At 49.0% G+C, this 20,937-nt stretch overlaps 1 pseudogene; it reads left to right on the forward strand.

Annotated features, from left to right (window-relative positions):
• The first annotated feature begins 1,841 nt into the window (after window positions 1–1,841).
• LOC137896177 (stromal membrane-associated protein 1-like) overlaps window positions 1,842–20,937 on the forward strand; it is a 23,121-nt pseudogene continuing 4,025 nt past the window's right edge.

A 20,937-nucleotide genomic window follows, 5' to 3' on the forward strand; every position in this document is an offset into this window, starting at 1 on the left:
ACGGTTTTGGATGAAGCTGCTCAGAGAGCATTTAAACTTTTACCGGTAAAACCAGACAAGCCTTTACAGAACCTCAACCACTGCCGAACACGTTTAATCCCCTTCAGTGTGTTTATTCTTAATTCTCTGCGGGTGCTTCGTGAATTGAAAAGCGGTGCTTACTGCTGTGTTTCATGCAAACGGGGTCCCGGTTTGATCCAAACGCCAAATGTCTCATAATTCCACAGGAAGCTGAGGAAACAGGATCATTAATGTGAAATTATTAAAGCATTTCTGTGTGTCTAGATGCCCTAAATAAGTATTTGAGCAAGTATTTTTAACTACTAGAGGGGGGGGGGCAAATGCGAGTGGAGGCCTGTTGCTGTTGATGTGTGACATTCTGATCGTTTTATCTTGATGTGTGTCGAAATAGTCGTACTTTGAACCTTTGAGATCTCACATTTAAAATGTTTCTAAGCTAACGGCTGCTCTGCTAAGCTAACCTGAGTGTCAGGACTAGATTTGTTCAGTAGATTTGGTACAATCACATGTAATTAATTACCTGGAACGTGGGACGTATGCTGTGTGTATATATTGAAGATTCCTTTTTTTGTAATTTGTTTTGTATTATTTATACTTTCTCATTCTAACCTTTTCTCTGGGGGCCATATTTGATGTTTAATGAAATCTATTTCTGATAACCTGTCCTTAGATATTTGCTTTGATTTGTTGTTGTTGTTGTTTGTTTAGTAGATGCTATCCTACCGTTGCTATGCGTATGCCTAAATGTGTGCTTGCTGTCTGTCAAACATTAAAGGCGATGCTATGAATTTTTCATGCAACTCAAATTCAAACGGCTGCTGTTTTTTTCTGTCCTGGATCATGATGCGATGTAGGTTTTATTAGGTCGTGTCGGGGGGTCAGGTTTTAGTCTGGTGTTTAGCCCTTTAATGGAGTTTGCAGTTTTACAGCATGACCCATTATTTTATTTTGCCTCTTTTAGGCTTGACAACATGTCAAATGCCGACGCTTCGGACTCATTTGGCAGAGGAAAAAGAGCTTGAAGTTGAATCAGGGCTTGAGTTTTCCTGTGTCTGCGTTTAAACCCCATCCCCCACCTTAATTTTTAAGTTATTGTGATTTGTTTCTTTGGGCCTTCTCTTCTTGGTGTATTCGAACCTTGTTATCCCTCCTCAGCTCTCTTTGCTGAGTCATGGTAGCACTGTTGCCTGTTTGAAATCGAATGTGCTGCTGTGTAAATTTGTACAGAAGGGTATCTACGAAACCTCAGCTTCTACGAAATGCTAGCTTTTTTTATTTTTAGGAATTTAGGAATAACAATAATTACAATAGTTCTTACACCACTGCTGACTATAATCATCTAGATTCATATCAGGATAAAATGTTTGTGAGCTTTTATCTCACATTCATGGTTTTCTGAAAATAAAAGAGCTCACATAAACCACCACCCCCACCAAGTTACAAAATAATGTATGTAAGATAAACATAAAATAATAATGATGGAAGATTACCAACATTAGTGGCTAATAGCAGAACACAGAGAAAGATTAGACGGGCTGCAGTGCCTGTATGTGTCCACCAGGTGTCAGGGTTCCTCTCTTTTACTTACCGTTATGTTTTTATTGCCCCACAGAATGAACTTATCTTATAAAGTTCTTATCTTATGCAGGGAGTTGAATGATTATGAGACTTGCAGTTGTCAATAAATATGTTGAATATTGGAAAAACACACAAATCGGTTTATTTGAGCTAATCGAGCTGCCGACAGACACAAAGAACATCGCGATCGAGACAGGATGCGCTAGTAGTGGAAAATTCCGACGGTCCGGAAGGCATCACGGATGCTGCTGCCTCGTATCCATGCTACCTTGTTAGCATGTCGCGAGCTAACTGAATACGGGCTACGAAGAGATGGCGTCCCACCCGGTTTAATACAGGCAGCGCACTCCCCGGGTTTTACCGGCTCTAACTTCAGAACTCTGTCGAAATGACGACGCGGTCGGAAAGAGAAAAAGCCCAGAAACTAAACGACCAGCACCAGGTCATTCTGTCCAAACTGCTGAGAGAAGACAACAACAAGCACTGCGCCGACTGCGAGGCTAAAGGTGAGCGTCGCAATGTCGGTCCGACCCGGGAACCAGGCAATGCTAACGCTAACGCTAACGCTAACGCTAAAGCTAAAGCTAGCAACATCTCGAATGGGTTCTGACGGGGAGCATCACTTCGGTGTTCTGTAATTATGCGGACATCCTGTGATCCTTTAACGGACTCGTTTGATATCAAAGTGCGCCATTTCGATAAAAATATATTTATTACGAGTATTTATGTTGTACAATTCAAAGTGAGTTTATTGTCCGGTGAGAAAGCCAACATTTATTAACATTTAAAGGCATTTATCCAAATACATGCCTAAAGAAATGCACAACGTCCGGTTATCGCTTTCAAAATAAAATGCACGACGAGGCTTAACGTCACAAAGGTGACAGTGAAGAGGTGGAAGTAGAAGGCGATAAATCTCATTTATTGATGAAGGTTATTGGTGAGTCTGAATATAAAAATGTGAATGACTTTTTTTTTTATAAACTGTGAAAAATGCGCTTCAAAGCAAAAAAAAGGGATGCAAATTTGTAATCTCAACTCAAAAACCATCATTTAATTCTTTAAAGTGGATGTGTCGATACAAAATGCATTTAGCAATGCCCCTTGTTCAGGTTGTTGTGTCTATTTTTGTGTAGCAAACCATGTCTAAAATAATTAAGATTTTTTCCATTTGTTGTGTCTCATCTTTGTTTTTGAAGAAATTTGCTGTCGAAATTCATATGTTCGATGCTTTTATTGTGAAATCTAGTGGACTTAACTTCCGGTTTTGATGCTAGACTGCGAGAAACTTGACGAAACGATTGTCCGACAGTATCGATGTCATGTCCTTCAGTGTTTTATTTATGAGTGTGTTCCCCGTGTGAGAAACCATCCATTAAACGCCTTGCTTCTCTTGCGTGAAAAAAAAACACGTTATTATCCTCAGACGCTTCAAATCTGATGACGTCATACCGCTGACGCGTTAGCTTTGTCTCGAGCGGAAGAACCCCGTTTATTAACGGGGCGCAGACTGTGAGGTAGAATTTGATTAAATAAATTGCGTAAATCTTCAAGAACCAATTCACAATTCGGCTTCCGTCCAAAACGTAAATCAGCAATGAATTGCTTGATTTTTGAGTGGTCTTTGAACGTAACGTCGCTGACTGGCTGAGATTAACCACCGTTTACGTCATCACCGTGCCCATGCTACCCCCCCGCCCCCCCCCTCTCACCTTTCAGCCTCATCACGCACCACGGAGATGGCTTCATTTAAAGATTTTATTGACTGGAAATAAACGTAAAACAGCGTTAGAACAACAGCGGCGTTTAAAAGCTCTTATTGAGCGTGTGTCTAACTAAGAGGACGCCAGTCCACCCTCCCCCACGGACACAGAGGTAACATTTCATACCTGCGCTGCCCCTACTGATTCCTCTCCACGCCGCGTACGATCGTCGTGGTAATCGTGTCGTTTATTCTCTGGAGAGGTGCATTGAAACGTGATTTGTGTGTCGTGTTTCCACGCCCGGTGCGGCGGCCTGCAGCCTCGGGCGTGTTTACTCACGGAGGTCACGCAGCGGCCGCGCCCAGCCGCGCTCCGTGAGTCATGCTGTCCGACGTCACAGCTGCTCATGTCCAAAGAGGACGGAGGTGTCGAACAAAAGTTTCTTGTGCTGAGGTGGTTTAGAACATGATCGCAATTCTGCGATAGTTTGCCTGACCGTGGAGACGAGAAAGTCGTGCTGCTGAGCTTTCTCTGTTATTCTTTCTATAGCAGTCCTCTCCAAACACAGACGGCGTATGAACCTTTATTGATTTGTAGAACTAGCGTTCGCTCTGCGGCTGATTGACGACTCGGCTTGCAGAGCTCTGGTTCTGATGACGGGTTTGTTTTAGGGACGGAACGCCATCCGATCGGCGGCTAGCGTCTCTGGGTGTGGCGGCCGTAATGCGGTGACGCACCTTCGCCTCGCAGCTGTAATTCCACCTTCACTCATGCCGCCAGGCACTGCCCTACATTTAGTGTGTGTTTGTGTTTGTGTGTGTGTGTGTGTGAGAGTGAATGAGAGAGAGAGAGAGAGAGAGAGAGAGAGAGAGAGCGATGGAGCCCTTATTGACTGCGATTCCATTTCCACATCCTGCAATCTCAGTCTGTCCTCTGCTTTAGAGCCCAGAACATAATAAACACAATCCTTTCACCAATGTGACTCGAATAACACACACACACGCACACATGCACACACACGCACACACACACACGCACACACACGGAGGCTGGCACACGCTCTCGTCTGTGCTGGCACAGCAGAGCTTGGCGAGCGCCTGCAGGGAATGCTGCGCTTTGACGACCTGTCCTTGGTACCCCTCTGCTGTCTGACACACACACACATGCACACACACACATGCACACACACACACACGCACACACACGCACACACACACACGCAGCAGCTACATCCCTGCACATTTTAAAGCTGTGAAGGTAAACTTGGCATGTCAGAGCAGGTGAGTTTGCAGAGCTAAACTAAGCGCCAGTGAGATGATTGGCTGGGATAATTGTCTATCGACCTTTGAACCCGCCTCCTTGTCTTGACCAAAGTAACGGACAGAGACGATTGAGAGCCGAGGCGTTTACTAGAGATACGGGTCTCATTCAGATTCATCCTGAACCGCCAAACTGTTTTAACGACTCAACGGTTCAGATCTATCGCGGGGATTATTCCGCCGCCTGCTCTCACCACCAGATGGAATCCTAGCGTCGCGTCTTCCGTCCACGTCTTCCGTCCACGTCTCCTTCCTCCTGCCAGAATTAAAAGATGCCAAACGTCGAGTGTAATTGATCCGTTTCCCATCAAAACAAACACGGTGGAAGCAGCCAGACGACAGACTGGAGAGTTAAAGGTGTTTTGATTGGAGTCTGGGTTCTGTTCCTGTGTGGATGTGGACCCCCCCCCCCCCCCAGGCTGTTTCAGTCTTTATTACCACTCATAATAGCTTGTGGATCCGCCTGTCCTGATTTACGGGCTGTCTGGACCAGAATGTTCCTCCTTGAGTTAACCGCTGAAGCTGCCTCGCTCTGACCGACCAGCAGGGGGCAGCACGGCGCTGTTCTAGTCCCTCCCCCCCCCCCCCATTTCCTCTGGCATGAGCTGAAGGTTGAGGCAGCCGTCCGACTGATTGACTACATTTCACAAATGAGGGATTCGAGGTGGTTGACCGGTGGATTTCAGCTGCTGGCTCGTTTGTTTTCCCGCGTCCCGATCCTGCCGTGTTGTTTTCTATTCCCGGAGGTAGAGAGGAGGATTTGTTGCATCGAGACCTTGTGATAAAAGCATGCGCCGTATATTATGGGGCATTCGTGCGGAAGCTGAATGCGTTCAAAAGGATTTACAACTGCACTGGAAAACGCATAATGCTTTCTAACGCAGCTGCTATAGAGATAGAGCCCCCCCCCCCCCCCCACCCTGCATGATTGTGTCAAATCCCACAAACATTGATCATTAATCGACTGAGATATTGAGGAACACATTTCAAAGTGATCCAGAATCCCGGATCTCTTCTGGATACTGTGGATCGTCACCAAAATGGAATCTGCTGTTCCTGATGAGATTCCCAACATTTCCTGAAAATGTTATCAAGATCCGTCCAGAACCTTTTGAGTGATCTTGCTAACCGCCGGCCGTCGCCGACCGACTCCGGTACTCCGGTAGCGTCGTCCCACAGAGGAGCATGATCGGCTGGTTGAAGAGGTGAGACACAGGTGAAAGGTTGCAGTTTGGCTTAGCTTAGCTTAGCCGTTCAATGCAACTCTCCTCCAGCAGCGAGTAAAGATCCCAGTTTGCGTTACAGCGTGCAAACTGCCGGCTTACGCACGTGACCGCGCACCAATGAGAACGCGTGTTTGCGTTTGTTTTGTGTAGCGAGTGTCATCTAAGAGCCGACGGGAGTCGGATCCATTCGGTCCGGCTTACAGTGGATGAGCTGCTTGATTTGGGCTTAGCGCTCGGTCATCCCCGCCTTAACGCTCCTATAGGCCGGCCAGCGCATTAGCACCGCCGCATTAGCACCGCCGCATTAGCACCGCCGCATTAGCACTGACGCTCCTACCGGAGAACCGCAAGTCCACCGGACTAGGATCCGGAGCCATCAGTTCCAACGGTGGGCAGCCCAGATCCGTAGAATTCCATCCTTTCATTGTCGATCATCAAACTAACAGATCCGGACATGGATGGATTCCGTTACAATGATCCGCACCACCTCTTATTTGTTTCGTTAAGCACGGCGATGTTTGTTTCACGGGTTTGGGAACCTTGTTGTCTTCAAAGACGAAGGAGAGAAGTCAAGGTCAATCAATAATCAAGTGAAGGTCAGGATGTTTCAGTTGGACTTTTATGAGTGTGCGGTTCCAATCGACCACGATTGGGCAGATTCTTTTGGGGCGATGTCACATTTCCATCCCTCCTCCTCGTCCCTGCGCTCGTTCTGATTCTGATTTTTCAGAATTGGTGTTTTGGGATGGGAAAGAGAAATCGCCCTCGAGTGAATTAAAGCCTTTGAAAACCAAGTAGCGTTCACTGCGTGCCTCAGAAGAGGGTTCCTCGTCACGACAACACAGTGCTGTGTGAACACATGGACCCGGACCCGGACCTGAACCAGTCACGACGCATCGAAAGGATTTTGGGATTCTGAGCGCCGGTGATAAATCTGCCTTCTAAATTGCTTCAGGATAACCTTAAGCTGAATGTGTTTTTTGAAATGACACCGTTTCACCGAAGTGAAGGTTTGGAAAGTCTGTGCCGTCCGGATTGTATCGGCTCGTACGAGGCTTTTCTCGAGCGCCGACGCTGCGATGCGTTCGCATTCTGCCGCGCTCTCCCTGTCGGTTACTTAAACGTCTCATCTGGGACTTCGGCGCTTGAATGGAAGGGATTTATTATTATTTTTTAATCTTTCCTCTTTGCGCAGGAAGGCGACACGTTGGCATTAAGTAAAGGTGGAAAAAAGATTTCAGAGAGGACGGGGGGAAAAAGTCTCAGAGTTTTAACTCGGTAAATCTCTTTAAGCCGTTGAATATTAAATCATCCGTGCGCGCTGGAGACGGAGTGTCAAGCTGAACTACTAGTCCTTAATATTATTGAAATAGTGAAACACCCCCCTCCCTGCAAAACGCACACACAGACGTGAGCCGATGCTAACGGCTGTTAATGCTAATATTGGCTGGGATAACAAAAAGAGACCAAACATGTGTGCTAATCAGTTTTTAGATTGTTCAAAGATAATCGCGTCCCATCCCTAAAAGAAGCCGACGACGCGATGAGGTAGGAACAAGGCAGGAACCGATTTATCAATAACCAATAAGACGGGGCGGGAGCTGAAAAACCAATCTGGTGCCTTTTTGAAACGCGATCACAAGACTTCCGGCTTCTCTCCCTTTAAAATCGAGTTTAATTCTAAAGTTAGGAGTTTCTTATCCTTCTGTAAATTATTCCTGGAGTATCTGTTCTGCTTGGATGAAGAGATCGTTTTTTGTTTTTTTTTTGCGAGAGGCAGCTAAAAGGTGTGGACTAGTCCCCTCTGGTGAGGATTCAGGATTAGGATCAATTTTAATCCACTCATGGTTGGAATTGACGCAACGTCGATGCGCGGCTTTAAAGCATCGGCCGTTCTCGTTCCGGTTCCAGGTCCTCGATGGGCCTCCTGGAACCTCGGGGTGTTCATGTGCATCCGCTGCGCCGGGATCCACCGGAACCTGGGCGTCCACATCTCCAGGGTCAAATCTGTCAATCTGGACCAGTGGACACCCGAGCAGATCCAGGTACACACGCACACACACACACGCACACACACACACACACACACACACAAAAGGTATTCCCTACCAGCATGGAAAGTAGGCTTCATCCTCTCTGTAATGTTCAACATTCACATTTAAATGTATAATCCAATGCATAAATGTAAATCCACATACAAACCATAAAAAGCCAAATTAGAGGCAGCTTTCCAAACTTTCCTAACAAAAGGACCGGCCTTCTAATTTTGCACATCGCTGCAGATCTTTCCGCGTTTGTTCCCGTAATATATTCCAGTTTTCCCACCTCAGTGTTCATACGTAGATCTCCGAGCCCGGTTCGGGCCGTTCACCTGGATCTTATAGAATTCTCCTCTGGGATGAATAAAGGATTCTGATTCTGATCTCCTTGAACAGGTTGGAGTTGTTCACACACGCACAGTTGTGTAGCCGTGCTTTGTGGGTAACTAGCATGTCGCATTGATTCAATTACACACAATGAATCAGGGTAATTGCCGAGTGTTTGCGTCTGAGTGTGCCGGTGATGTATTTAATCACGCAGTGGTTCATCCATCCGATAGTTCAGGGTGTGTGTGTGTGTGCATGTGTGTGTGTGCATGTGTGTGTGTGTCTCTTCAAGCCAGTGCCGATCCATCAGCTGAGTGCGAGTAGAAAGAGTCTCGTTCTGAATGTTAATCACGGCTTTCAATGACTAATTAATTCTGGATGGCTGATTGCTCCGACTCCGACTCCTTCTCCTCCACTTCTCCTCTCATCACCCCATTTATCACCGTCCTCTTAATTTAGCCTTGACACATACGGTCAGTGTCTTTCACCCGGTGTGTGTGTGTGTGTGTGTGAGTTAGAGTTAGAGAAGAGTGAAAGAACTCACTGTTTGTGTTTTACGTGTTCTTAAATGACCAATTGCTTTCTTCCCTCCTTCCGTCCTTCCTTCCTTCCTTCCTTTTTTCCTGCCCCCCCCCCTCCCCTCACAGAGTATGGTGGACATGGGGAACAGCAGGGCCAGGCAGCTGTATGAAGCCCACCTATCAGAGAGCTTCAGGCGGCCGCAGACTGACCAGTATCCTCCAGACGGTCTGATGGGCCGCGTTCCAATCAAGTCTCATTGATTTACTCGGTGCTCTGTTGGTTCACATTCATAATTAGTGATAATTACTGTGGAAAGCCCCGCCTCTTCCAGCCTATCTGGAGGCTCGTCTCAGGCGGGCGGCCATCATTTCTCAATCTCCTGAGGCCCAGTACTCAATCCAAGAGGAGAGTCGCTGCTGAAAAAGCCCGATTAGAGAGTTGGGATTAGTGCCGATGTCGTGCCTTTACGCGGCGGCGGCGGCGGCGTGTGTTCAGGAGCGAGATGGCGCTACGTTAACTGACCCGTCGCTCTGAGTGAACAGTGTTGGCGGCGCCAATGATCCCATTAGGCAGGGAAAGTTACCGGACTCACACGTTCAGAATTCTAGTCTTGGTTTTATACATACGTATATTATAATCGCACTAAATCACATTTGTAGATCATTTTCTATCGATTCATTGTCACCCTGGAACCATGATTTTGAAGGAACATACTTTGCACGTCTATCGTCCGGTACGCAGGACAGGGACGAGTTAAGGCGCATGTACTTGCACGTACAGTATGTGGGAGAGATGAATGAATCCTGCAGTATTTCAGTCCTTAATCCCGGCGTTCAGAGCGGTGGAAGTTTTCATCCGGGACAAGTACGAGAGGAAGAGGTTCTACAACCAGGAGGCCCTGGCTGCATCTCCGGTGAGTATCCCTGTCACTCCCTTATTGTTTCAATCCTCCGCTCGGGTCTGGCGACCTTCATCCGAGAGCCTCTTGTTGTTGTTTTTTATTTTATTTTAAAGCAGTTCTAATAATGAACAGAAATTAGCACCAGCTGTCAAAATGTGCCATAATTATCATTAGGGCTAGAAAAAGTAAAAATCATCATTCATGCGAGCACTCAGACAAACTCTGCAGTAATAAAACCTGAGACACCTGTCCTGTCAGCAACTTCAGCTCGCAAGGATACTACCGGGAGAAAAGGAACGCACAAACAGAAACACGAGAGTCGTAAAAAAAAGAGAAGCACGGAAATAAAAAGCCCCAATCGAAAATACAAACCTTTCCCAAACGCCTTCCTCCTCTCACCTCCCGCCTCTCCCGCCGTTCTCTGTGATCGAGGATCTGTTTCTGCCGCACACACACACGCACACACACACACACACACACGGCTTGGCTTTTATATGCAAATCAATTATTAAAAACAACTCATTATCACTTTAAGCCGTTTCGTGCAGATGGAGGAAGAAGAGGAGCGTAAGGGCGACGGTAACCTGGAGCTGAAGTGTGTGTGTGCGTGTGTGTGCGTGCGTGTGTGTGCGTTTATGCTGTTTACCGGTGTGTTCGGATGATGTTTGCATCCAGTAGAGAACTTGATGCCGTAACACGATGGCAGCGCCGTTTCTCCTTCGCACGACTGTTTCTAATCTAACAGAAGAAAAATGGAGGTTGCTGGTTTAATCTGGATTCTTCACGTCGTGGCTCGCTGCGCCGAAGACGAGTGCATTAAGACTATAGAGTGCTGGATCTGTGTGTGTGTGTGTGTGTGCGCGTGTGCGTGTTTATCAGTGCGCGGCCCGCGCATTGTTTCAGCGTTCCTGGAGTCAACACGACATCAGAGTTCATCTTCCAAACCGGCGGTGATGAGCCCAGTGATTGGCCCAAATCTGTCACCAGAGAGCAGCTGATTCTGCTCCGCCCCCAGCCCGTCCGCTGTTACCGCAGCGTGTCGGGGGGGGGCGTGTTTTGAGTTCTGCACAAAGATCCGTGACGCTTCCTGCAGAGACGGCTCAAGGTGAAACATCCAAAGTCGTTTTCATTTGATCCGCGTCTGTCTGACTTCAACGTTCTCCATCTGGAATCCAAACGGCGCCGTTCTAGTTCAGGTTTCACTTTAAGTGTCGTACGATCAGTGGCTGCTGCAGAGAGACGCACTTCTAGCTCCGCCTCCTCGCCTCCGTCCAACCGCGGTCCACGCCCTTTTGCCCAGCTTGCGCCGCTCTTGTTATCTACCCACTCTTCATCCGTCTCGCCCCCCCCCCCCCCCCCTGCCGCCTGGCTTCTCTTTATCTTCCTCCCCAGCCCGTCGCAGCCTGTTCCTTGCTCTGTCGACATCCACGCTGGCTTCAAAGTCTGAAGACGGGGAAGTTGTGAGAGGAAATGAAAACGCAACGCGTCAACAGGATGCGTTTGGATGGGAAACGCTCTGAATTCCCCGCTCAGCTGCTCAGCTGCTCTCTCCTTCACCGGCAAGCGGCCGTTTGATGCCTTAACGTCTGAGGAGGGAGGGAGGGAGGGAGGGAGGGAGGGGGGAAACATTATTCTGTTCCGCCCGTTTAGTATCGACCCCAAGGAGGCGGTTTAAGAAGCAGGAAGACGACGAGGAGGGAGTTTTAATTCACGTGATGCTACTGAAGGGTTCTGTATTAGCTATGTGCAGCGTATACATATGTGTGCCCTTCATGGGGGGGTGATCAGCTGTTCTGGGAAGGGTTTAGTGAAAGCTGCGAAGCGACCGCCTCGTCCCGGGCAGGAAATATTCAACCAGCTGCGTGCTGATGGGATTTGGTGTTTTAATACGAACGGGATCGGTTCTGATTTTCAATGGCCTTTTTTTGTTTGCATTCCCTTTTTTATTTTATTTTATTTATTTATTTATTTTATTTTTATTTTTTTTCATTCTCGATGCGTTTCGTGCGTAACGCCGACTTTAGCAAAAACATTTGCCTCTTTTTGTGGTGTTCAGTCGATCAGACGCTTCTTGAACTTTAATCGGAGCCAGATCGACTGTCTTCCAATTTCCGTTACAAACACCTTGCGCCTTTTTACCTGTGTACCTTTAACTGCTCCGTGCTAGCATCGTTAGCTCAGGGACTCGAAGATAAAGTCAAAGTACAAAAATATTATAAAAATACAATTCAATGCAAAACAAAAGGTCCTTCCCTGCAGCGAGACTTGACCTTTGACCCGGGCTTACTTTGAGTGGCAGGTTTTATAATTTGCTCTCTAAATGTTTCATTCCTTGCAGCACATCCGATTCCAAACATAAATATTGATGATCGTGTTTGTATTGCTTCTTCTCGGGCCGGGAGACTAATTGCAGTGAGAACGGAGACGCAGAGCGAGGAACAGGTTGCTATTGTTGCCGTGACGGCGAGATAGCAGCACAGCTAAAGCGTTGCTTTTTGGGCATCCTGACACTCATTAGCTAAAGCCTGTTGGTGGCTTGCATCAGCACGGGCTCATTTGCATACAACAAAGCAAGCGGGGGCCGTTAACCTGGAAAGGCTACATCAACTCTCTGTATGCTAATAATGTCTGCACATTAAGACTGCATTAAAATCAAATTAAACAATGGAATCTTATTGTTTTCAACCTCCTGCGAGGCACAGCAGAGCCCTACCGTTAGGAATCCCCCACAATGCATTACAGCGGTTGTCAAATGGGGCTTTAATGAAAAAGAGTGGCGTCTTTCTGCGCGGCTGAGCAGCATTATATCCTAATTACGCTTTGGCAGGACGGAAGCGTCCGCTACGACTGATGGATGCCGCTTCCTCACAGATGCATGAGTGTGACTGTAAAGCTGCGTTTCCGGTCCTTACAGAGACTCTAACGCCTCCCCTTCCTTTCTTTTTTTTTTTATTCCGCCACAGGAGCGTGAAAAGAAAAAAGATGACAAGAAGAAAGAGAAAGATGGTGAAATAGTGGAAAGACGCAATAACGCCAAGGTAAAAGTGGTTATTCAACCCCCCCCACATCAACCCAGCGTGTTGGTCTGTAGCTCCTGCAGTAACAGGAGGAGAAGTGAAGGAGAACACGGCCTATGGATTGACGGTGAAGGCCAGCAGGAGGCCGTGTTGCTCTCGGTTGTTGTCGCGTCGTACGGGAGAATCGATCACATACATCTAGAAGAACCACATATTTTAACTCTGACTGAGTCCGAACTCCGCCCTGCTGCTGGGAGGATGAGCAAAATGAGACTATTATGAGACTTAAAACTCTTCAGCAGAGACCGGCGACGGGATCGGAGTTTAAAACAAGCGTTAAAATCAACGGCTAATGAGTTTTGACTAGAATGTAATTCCTGCTCAATCTGCTCAAGCGAAGCGGAGGTCAGCGACGTGCGTGTGTGTGTGTGTGTGCGTGTGTGTGTGCGTGCGTGCACGGCCTGGTTCTGGTATGTGTTCATGCATATCTATACTGTGATGGAGGGCAGCGTTGGGGGTGTGGATGTGTGTGTTTCTGGGTCATGGTTAGTAGATTAAGAGAATTTCCATGGAAATAAGGATGGGTCTCAGTGGAGGGGCTCCTGCTGTGTGTGCGTGTGTGTGTGTGTGTGTGTGTGTGTGTGTGCGTGCGTGTGTGTGCGCGTGTTCCCCCTACAGGGAAACGGAATGAAGCCCGTGGGAACCCGTCCCCACCCAGAGTGAAATGTACCGTCGCATTAGCATTTCTTAATCCACCTCCATCTGCTCCTAAACTCTACCAGACTCTGTCGCCGTTGGAGTCCGGAGGAGACGCGATGGATAAATAAATGGGGTGGGCGGGGCCATCGGGGGGCGGGCCGGGCTGGGTTACTCTACCGAGCCCGATTGGCTGCAAGTTTTGACGTCGTTTTCTTCCATTCTTCTTCTCCTGTGACATTTAAAGTAGCTGTCGGTGATGTCACTGGCTCTGATAATCAGTTTACAGGCAGCCTTTGTTGTCCCCTAAAAAGCAAAGGGTGTGGAGCGTCCCGTCGAAGGCCGGGCCGTGATCTGAGATTACAGCCTGGGATCAATAGAGCCGTGAATTGAATCTGAGACAGCGCTGACAGTAACCGTCTCGGTTCCTCCAGACAGACCTCCTTTAACGGGACGTTACACGATCCCCACGCAGCCGGACGAGACGAGAGGCGATTGTCTGATAGAAATGAATAGATTTATGTAACTGTTTACCGGCTGTTTGCTGGCTTAAATATAACAGACACGCATGTTGGAAAGAGTTTCCCAGACGCTGCAGGTTCCAGGTCTTTCAATTTACGCCTAAAGCTTCCGGGAAATGATTGATGCGTCCGATCGAAAGTCTCGCTCGGGTTCTTCGAGAGCGCCGAGCCTCCTCCGCGTCTTCCTGGGAGGTCCTTCCAGATCATCCTTGAATCTCTTCACTCACACAAAGCTGATTTATTCATCTGTCTGGAGGAGTTCATCATCGATGCTGCCGTTTCTTTTTATATACCTCTTTAATCGTGTGTTTTTCACCCAGCGTGCAGTAAGACAGATGTTCAGACATCTGTCCGGCGTGTTGAAGTCGTTCAAACGTCCTCCTTTACCTTACCTCAGCATATCGGTGCCCCCTGCAGGAGTTTCATTAGAATTAGGCGTGCGTCGCCTCCAAAGCCTCAAACCCACCGAACCCACAGGACAGAATCAGCAGTGGCAAAGACGCTTACAGGATGTCCATGAACGCTTACAGGATGTCCATGAACGCTTACAGGATGTCCACGAACGCTTACAGGATGTCCACGAACGCTTACAGGATGTCCATGAACGCTTACAGGATGTCCATGAACGCGTCACCGAGACGACGGCCGTCTGACGCGGAAACGTTTCTGCGTCCGGATTGGGATGTGATTGTAGGTGAATAAGGGTAGCCGATTGGTCCGTTATCTCTGCAGCCGCATCCATCCCCGTCTCTCCTGCGTTTGTCCCGCTCCGTGCATCCATCGCTCTCTCACAACGCTAAATCGCTGGCGTCCCATTGGACCGCCGGCGTATGTTGTCTCTCTCTTTCAGCCCCATGAATAAATTATCAAAGAGGACAAGAGGCTGCGTTCCGTCACCGGGAACGCTGGCGCTCGCTTTTGTTGAAGGAGCGTCTGCAGGGATGTGTGTGTGCGTGCGTGTGTGTGTGTGCGTGAGTGCGTGCGTGCGTGGACGTGGTGTGTTTGCCAGAGAATAGGGGAGCGTGTTATCGGTGGGCGTTCTGTACATCTGGGCCGAGGTGGGCTCTCAAAGGTTCCTGTGATTGGATGCCCGTCGCGATGGTGAGGAGGGCAGCCAAAGGAGTACTAGTACTACTAGTAGTACCTGCTACTATGGTTGTGGTGCCCGACGGGAACGTTTGATCCCGTGCTGCTTTGGCTCCGCTGCTAATCTCATCCTGGCTGGTTGCTAATGAACACATTTAATTCTCAGATGCAAAAAAACCAGCTTTCGTAGCTGCTGCTATCTTACAAATGCGCCGCTAACTGCTAGCATAACCCCCCCCCAGCCCCCCCTCCAGACGTACATTACACACAACATCATGCAGGCTTGGGCCTTCGCAAACTTTACATTTTCATTATTTGTCAGCTTTTTCCAGTGCGCACGCACACACACACACACACACACACAAACAAGCACACCATGTGTAAAACGCCACAAATCCAATTACTTTATGCAAAGCGGTGGAGTCTGGGAGGATATCTGTGAACCGACTGCCAAAAAACCAGCAAAAACGCCCTGAGAAACACGCAGCGGTGAGAAGCTGAAGGGAAGTCTGTCCCAGTGGACCGGCTCGGCGTTAGCACCGGCATGCTAATCCACGCGCTAGCGCCGTGCTTCCGTATTAATCACCCAGGCTGATCGATCGGGGTGAGATTGATCAGACTCAAATCTGAACGTTCATTACTTTGACACCAATCAACTTTATATCGTCTATTTCTGACAGCAGCAAAAAAAAACTTTCAACTTTCTGTTTCATCAGCCTCAGAAATTTCCCCAACCGGTCGACCTCCATGTGAGAGCCGTTGTGTGTGTGTGTGTGTGTGTGCGTGTGTGCGTGTGTGCGTGTGTGTGTGTGTGTGTGTGTGTGTACACGTCCAGTCGATTTTGTTAAGTGTGTTCCTCAAAACAAGTCAGGCATCGGGTGTGTGTTCTCCGAAGCAGTGCTGTGTGCGCGTGTGCGCGTGTGTGCGTGTGCGTGTGTGCGTGTGTGCGTGTGTGCGTGTGTGTGTGTGTGTGTCTGTGTTCCCTAAATCCTGCAAACGAATTCTGACCTGAAGCTGGCCGCCGCTTTCTTTTGTTTACAGCCTAACCAGATTGCCGGCGCTCCGAAAGCCCTCCTGTTTACTGGCAAATAAAACTCACTACCTGAAACGCCTTGAAATATCCGGTTTAAATCAGTGTGTGTGTGTGTGCCTGTGCCTGTGCGTGTGCGTGTGCGTGTGTGTGTGTGCGTGCGTGTCCGTCCGCCAGCGTTTCGATTTAATTAGATATTCTTTCCCTGAACGGCATCGACATGCATGAGCCGTCAGACCACGCCGTGACCTTCCTCAAACACTCCAGTGTGTGTTGTTTGTTTCTCTGTGGACACAAACGTGTGTGTGTGTGTGTGTGTGTGTGTCTGTTTGATACCAGTGTGTGTGTGAGTCTGCTGCGGTTGTGCTGCTTACATGCATAACTTGAATTTGTGGTTTTCGGATTCATGTGCACAAGAATGGGTCTTGCTTCTGAGCTGTGTGCGTGCGTGTGTGTGTGTGTGTGTGTGTGTGTGTGCGTGCACGCACCGTGGCTGTCAGATGAAGGTAGCTGGCTGGAAGTGATGCTTTTGTTTGGCAGCTTAAGATCTCCTGACAGCACCTTTTTATATTGAGTGTGTGTGTGTTTGCGTGCACGCGTCAGTGCCACCAGCTGAGTGAAAGATCGTTCTGGTGCATCATTGCAGCGCTGCAGCACACCAAAGACACACGCACACACACACACACGCACACACACGCACACACACAGCTTCCTGCTTCCTCTCTACTCCCTACACCAAAGACACACGCACACACACACTCTCTACTCCCTTATTTGCTCCAGCATTCAGGTTAAACTCTCCCTAATGGGGTCTGATTTGTTGTTCCTCTTCCTCCTCTTCCTCCTCTTCCTCCTCCTCCACACACATCTGATGAAATGGGGTTAAACACGAGGACTTTAAAAGCAGCTAGCAGCTAGCTAGCTACCAATTGCAAATGTCTTCAGATTGCAGAGCTGCTATGAAGTAATGATCCGATCCGAAAGTAAACTGCTATAGTAGCGCTAGCGGCGGCGCTAGCGGCGGCGCTAGCGGCGGCGCTTGTTTATTCTTCCTCACTCAACCTCTTCGTCCTGCACTTCCTGTCCCTCTTGTATTGATCCTCTGTTTCTCTCGCTCTCATCTCCCACCAATCCCCTCGCAGTCTATTTGCCCCCCCCCCCTCCCCCCTCCCTCTTTGAGTGCCGTTTGCTCTTTCTTTGTTCCGTCGCCTCGCGCTGCCTCCCCTCAGAGGACAAGATGCTCGTTTCATCTGCCTCTCGAACCTGTGAAGGAGGACGGTGGATCGGGTTACAGTCCCAGCCCGGCCGGAGAGGACGGGGACTGGAGGTGTGCTTTCGCACCTCTTCGGTTTTCATCGTTTGCGAGATGTGTTTGTCTGCCACGCCTGCGCTCCAGCTCCAGAGCCGGTTATTTCTGGACGGGCGTTTGATGTGGGACACTTTCCGATGAGAGGTGTCCATGAGACGACCGCGCTTCTCAGTCCACGCCGGTCGTCCTAGGGCGGAGCGTGTGACATTTTGACCAAGGGCTGGATTATTGTTTTCGCCACAGAATACACCCAACACACGAAGCGATAGCATTCCAAATGGAACAGACAGTATTCCGCGCTTCCAACAGTTTACTGGAATGTCTTCCAGTATCTCCAAAAAAAAAAAAAAAGCCAATCAAACGAAGGACTCGGGCCGACTCCCCCCCCCCCGGCCCACATCATTTGACGCGGTTCTGTGCTGCTCCTACAGGTGGGCGGAGTCACGGGAAACCAAATGTCAGGCTAATATTTCTGTGAAGTTGTTCCCTGAGATCTGTGGCGTGCGGCGCTCGTAAATGTCAGAAACTCAAGCTGCCGCCGCTTATAGTCTAATCGTGCACGTTTTATAACGCCGTTCGCTCATCCTTTGATGTAATTATTATGCCACGGGGTACCCGAGGGATCTGAGGTCCAGATTCATGTACCTAATTAATATTTATATGCAGCGTTGCCATTCCTGGCAGCCAGCCCCCCCCCGATCTGGAATAATGCTTTGCTTTGGGACTCCCTTGGTGTTTGTTTCCCTGCTGGTTGTGACACAAATTAAAAATGGCTCTCCGATATGTCTGGATGACGGTAGCGTGGACTTTAGCGCCGGAGCGCTACTTAATGATGATTAGCGTTTGCACAAATCCTGTCTGCAGAAGCTGCAGCACAGAATTCGACTTCTGGTTTAAAACGTGATCGAATTGAGGAAGACAGCCCGCCGAACAGGAAGCAAAATAGACGACATGACCACCCCCGGCTCCTTTAATCTTAGAACTTAAACTCAAACGAAGAACATGAATCTGCCGTCGCAGTCGGGCGGCGCAGTCGGTGTCGCCGGATTGCTCGGAGAGTTCGAGTGAGGATGGGAAACGAGGAGGTGAGCGAGGTGCGATTATAAATTTAGGCTCAAAGACTTCTAAAGCGATAGAAAGCGATTCGGTGAGCGACCGGATTGATTGAAGGCCTTTTCGTTCTCACCCTTAAGGTCACCTGTCGTTCCGGCGTCCCGCTCAACGTCGCTGGCCATCCGACCTTTGTTGCTGCTGTGCACAAATGACCTTCCTGCTGCAATTGGAGCGGGTCAATTGAAAACCAGCGCCTCCTTGATTAGGCGAGGACGCACGCGGTAATTGTTTTCGTTGGGCTGGATTGGAACGACGTCGACTTTAATCGATCTCTCGCCGGGAGGAGATTGGGGTTCTGTTCCCAGCATCGGGGATCTCTGGCCGCCCCCGTGTTAACCTTTAATATGCTCTGCCCTTCTCCAACCTTTTTCCTCTCGATCCAGCCTCGTCATCCATTCATCCATTCATCCATTCATCCATTCATCCATTCATCCTCCCAGCCTTCGATTTATCAGCCGTCGGTCATGCTTTTGTCTTTGTCCTCTCTCCCAGCAGTCGGAGAGTCGAGCCGGTGCCAAGGAAAGCACGGAACCAGCCGTGGACCTCCTGGGCCTGGGTAAGACCCCGCCGACCCCCCCCCCCCCACCACCACCTTACTTGTAATCACAGCTTGAACGCTGTCGGACCATCTGATCGTTCATCCGCCGCCTGAAACGACCGTACGCTATCGCTTCATCTTAAACGCGCTGCTCGGCGATGCCCCTCCCTGGAGCAGATAATAGCCCCATTACCTTTACGTTAACGGAGCGAGAAATATCGGAGCACTTTAAGCTTCAACAGAATCGTTTCGGTTGCTTCAGTTCTAATCTACCTCTTCTTCAGGTCCGGTTCTTCTTTACCGTGAAACGCACGCCTCCGTGCGTTTTATAGAGACGCTGATAAATTCCTGCGGCTGATCGTGTTTCTGTTCCACCCATCAGATCATCAGTAGAGCCTTCGTGTGACGGTAGCAGTCGAAGGTTCTTGCTGTAAACTCTGAGTGACGAACACGATATCTCGGAAGCCATTTTGAGTTCTCGGCCCGTTGGCTGCCCGGAGCTTCTGCTTCCTGCTCGTCGACCCGATGGTAAAACACGCACTGGATATAACCCCCCCCCCCCCCCCCCCCAAAAAAAAACAAAAAACAATTGCACGGCGAATGGGATTTAGCTGAAGGTAAGCCCTGCAGGCTGGGGCGGGGGCCGGAGGATCGATGGAAGAGTGAGAGCGGGTGCCCGGCCATAAATAACCCACGCTGCTACACACCCTGCAGCCACGTCGAGTGGATGAGATTTCACACATAATCAATAAGTCAAATACCCCCCCCCCCCCCCCGCCTCTGCGCTGTAGTTACTTTATTCTGCAGCTCTCTGTCTCTTTAATGTGCGTCTCTATTAAGCTGGATTCACTCTGGCGACCCCCCCCCCCCCCCCCCCAGTTGAGAATCACGATGTGACTGTTTGATGTCTTTGTCTCCAACGAGGCTCAACATCTGGAGGCTGTATGGCGATCCGGTCCGGCGATCCGGTCCGGCTTGTGTTCTGTGTCTCTGGCGGTTTATACTGAAAGCAGTCCACTTAGATGAGGGGGGGGGGCTGAACAGCAGACGAAGCATCAATCAGGAGAGAAGCTTCAGTCTGACTGCGACTGCTCGGGAGGGAAACATCAAATCGTTTCAGCCGCCTGTTGGGACGACGGCGTCGCCATTTCACCGTCGTTATCGTTTGCGTCTTTTAAAAAGGGGGCGTCGTTCGCTTTTTGAAGCGGACTCGGACACATCCCGACTGCATCCGTGCTTCCGTGTCTTTCGTCCCTCATGGACAGACGTAAGGAAGACGACGAAAGCATGACCAGAACAACGGAACAGATCAAACACGATCGCGTCTCGCTTTAGGATTCTTCGCCGATTGATTGACTGTCCCAGCGGTTTTATCAGACTATTGTTAAAGCGATGGAGTTAAAACAAAAATGACTCTGATATTTATACAAAGTATTTTTTTTGTTCCAAAGAAAGGCATCAAATAAAGATTATCTCCATTATTTGAGTTTTTTTTTTTTTAAACCGATGTGATAATTGTGAATTGTTTTGAAGTACATGAAAGCAACATTTTTATCCTTTTATATAGAATAAATCCAAACATTTATTCTCTCCCTCAGACGCTCCAGAGGGGGGCGGCGGCGATGGTGGGAAGAGCCCGGGCCCGGCTGCACCAATCAGCGACGAGCTGGACATCTTTGGACCGATGGTCTCCAACCCGCTCCCCTCAACCAACGCCACGCAGCAGACTCGGGTACCGAACACGCACGGGGGGGGGGGGGGGGGCACGTCTCGGGTTCTTATCAGCACAGACAGACAGTCTGCAGGGACGCCCGCCATCCAAGCACACACACACACACACGCACACGCACACACACACACTCTCGCTGAGCATCGCATCAAAGCAGACCATCAGACGCCGTCTCTTACTGAATGAAATCGGCCGATGTCCTTCACAGAGGCGGAGCTTATGGAATGAGCTGCTTGTTTTCATGTTTGTACGGTGGCCCTGA

This window comes from Brachionichthys hirsutus, chromosome 7 (genome assembly GCF_040956055.1).
Source record: "Brachionichthys hirsutus isolate HB-005 chromosome 7, CSIRO-AGI_Bhir_v1, whole genome shotgun sequence".
NCBI classification, from domain to species: Eukaryota; Metazoa; Chordata; class Actinopteri; order Lophiiformes; family Brachionichthyidae; genus Brachionichthys; species Brachionichthys hirsutus.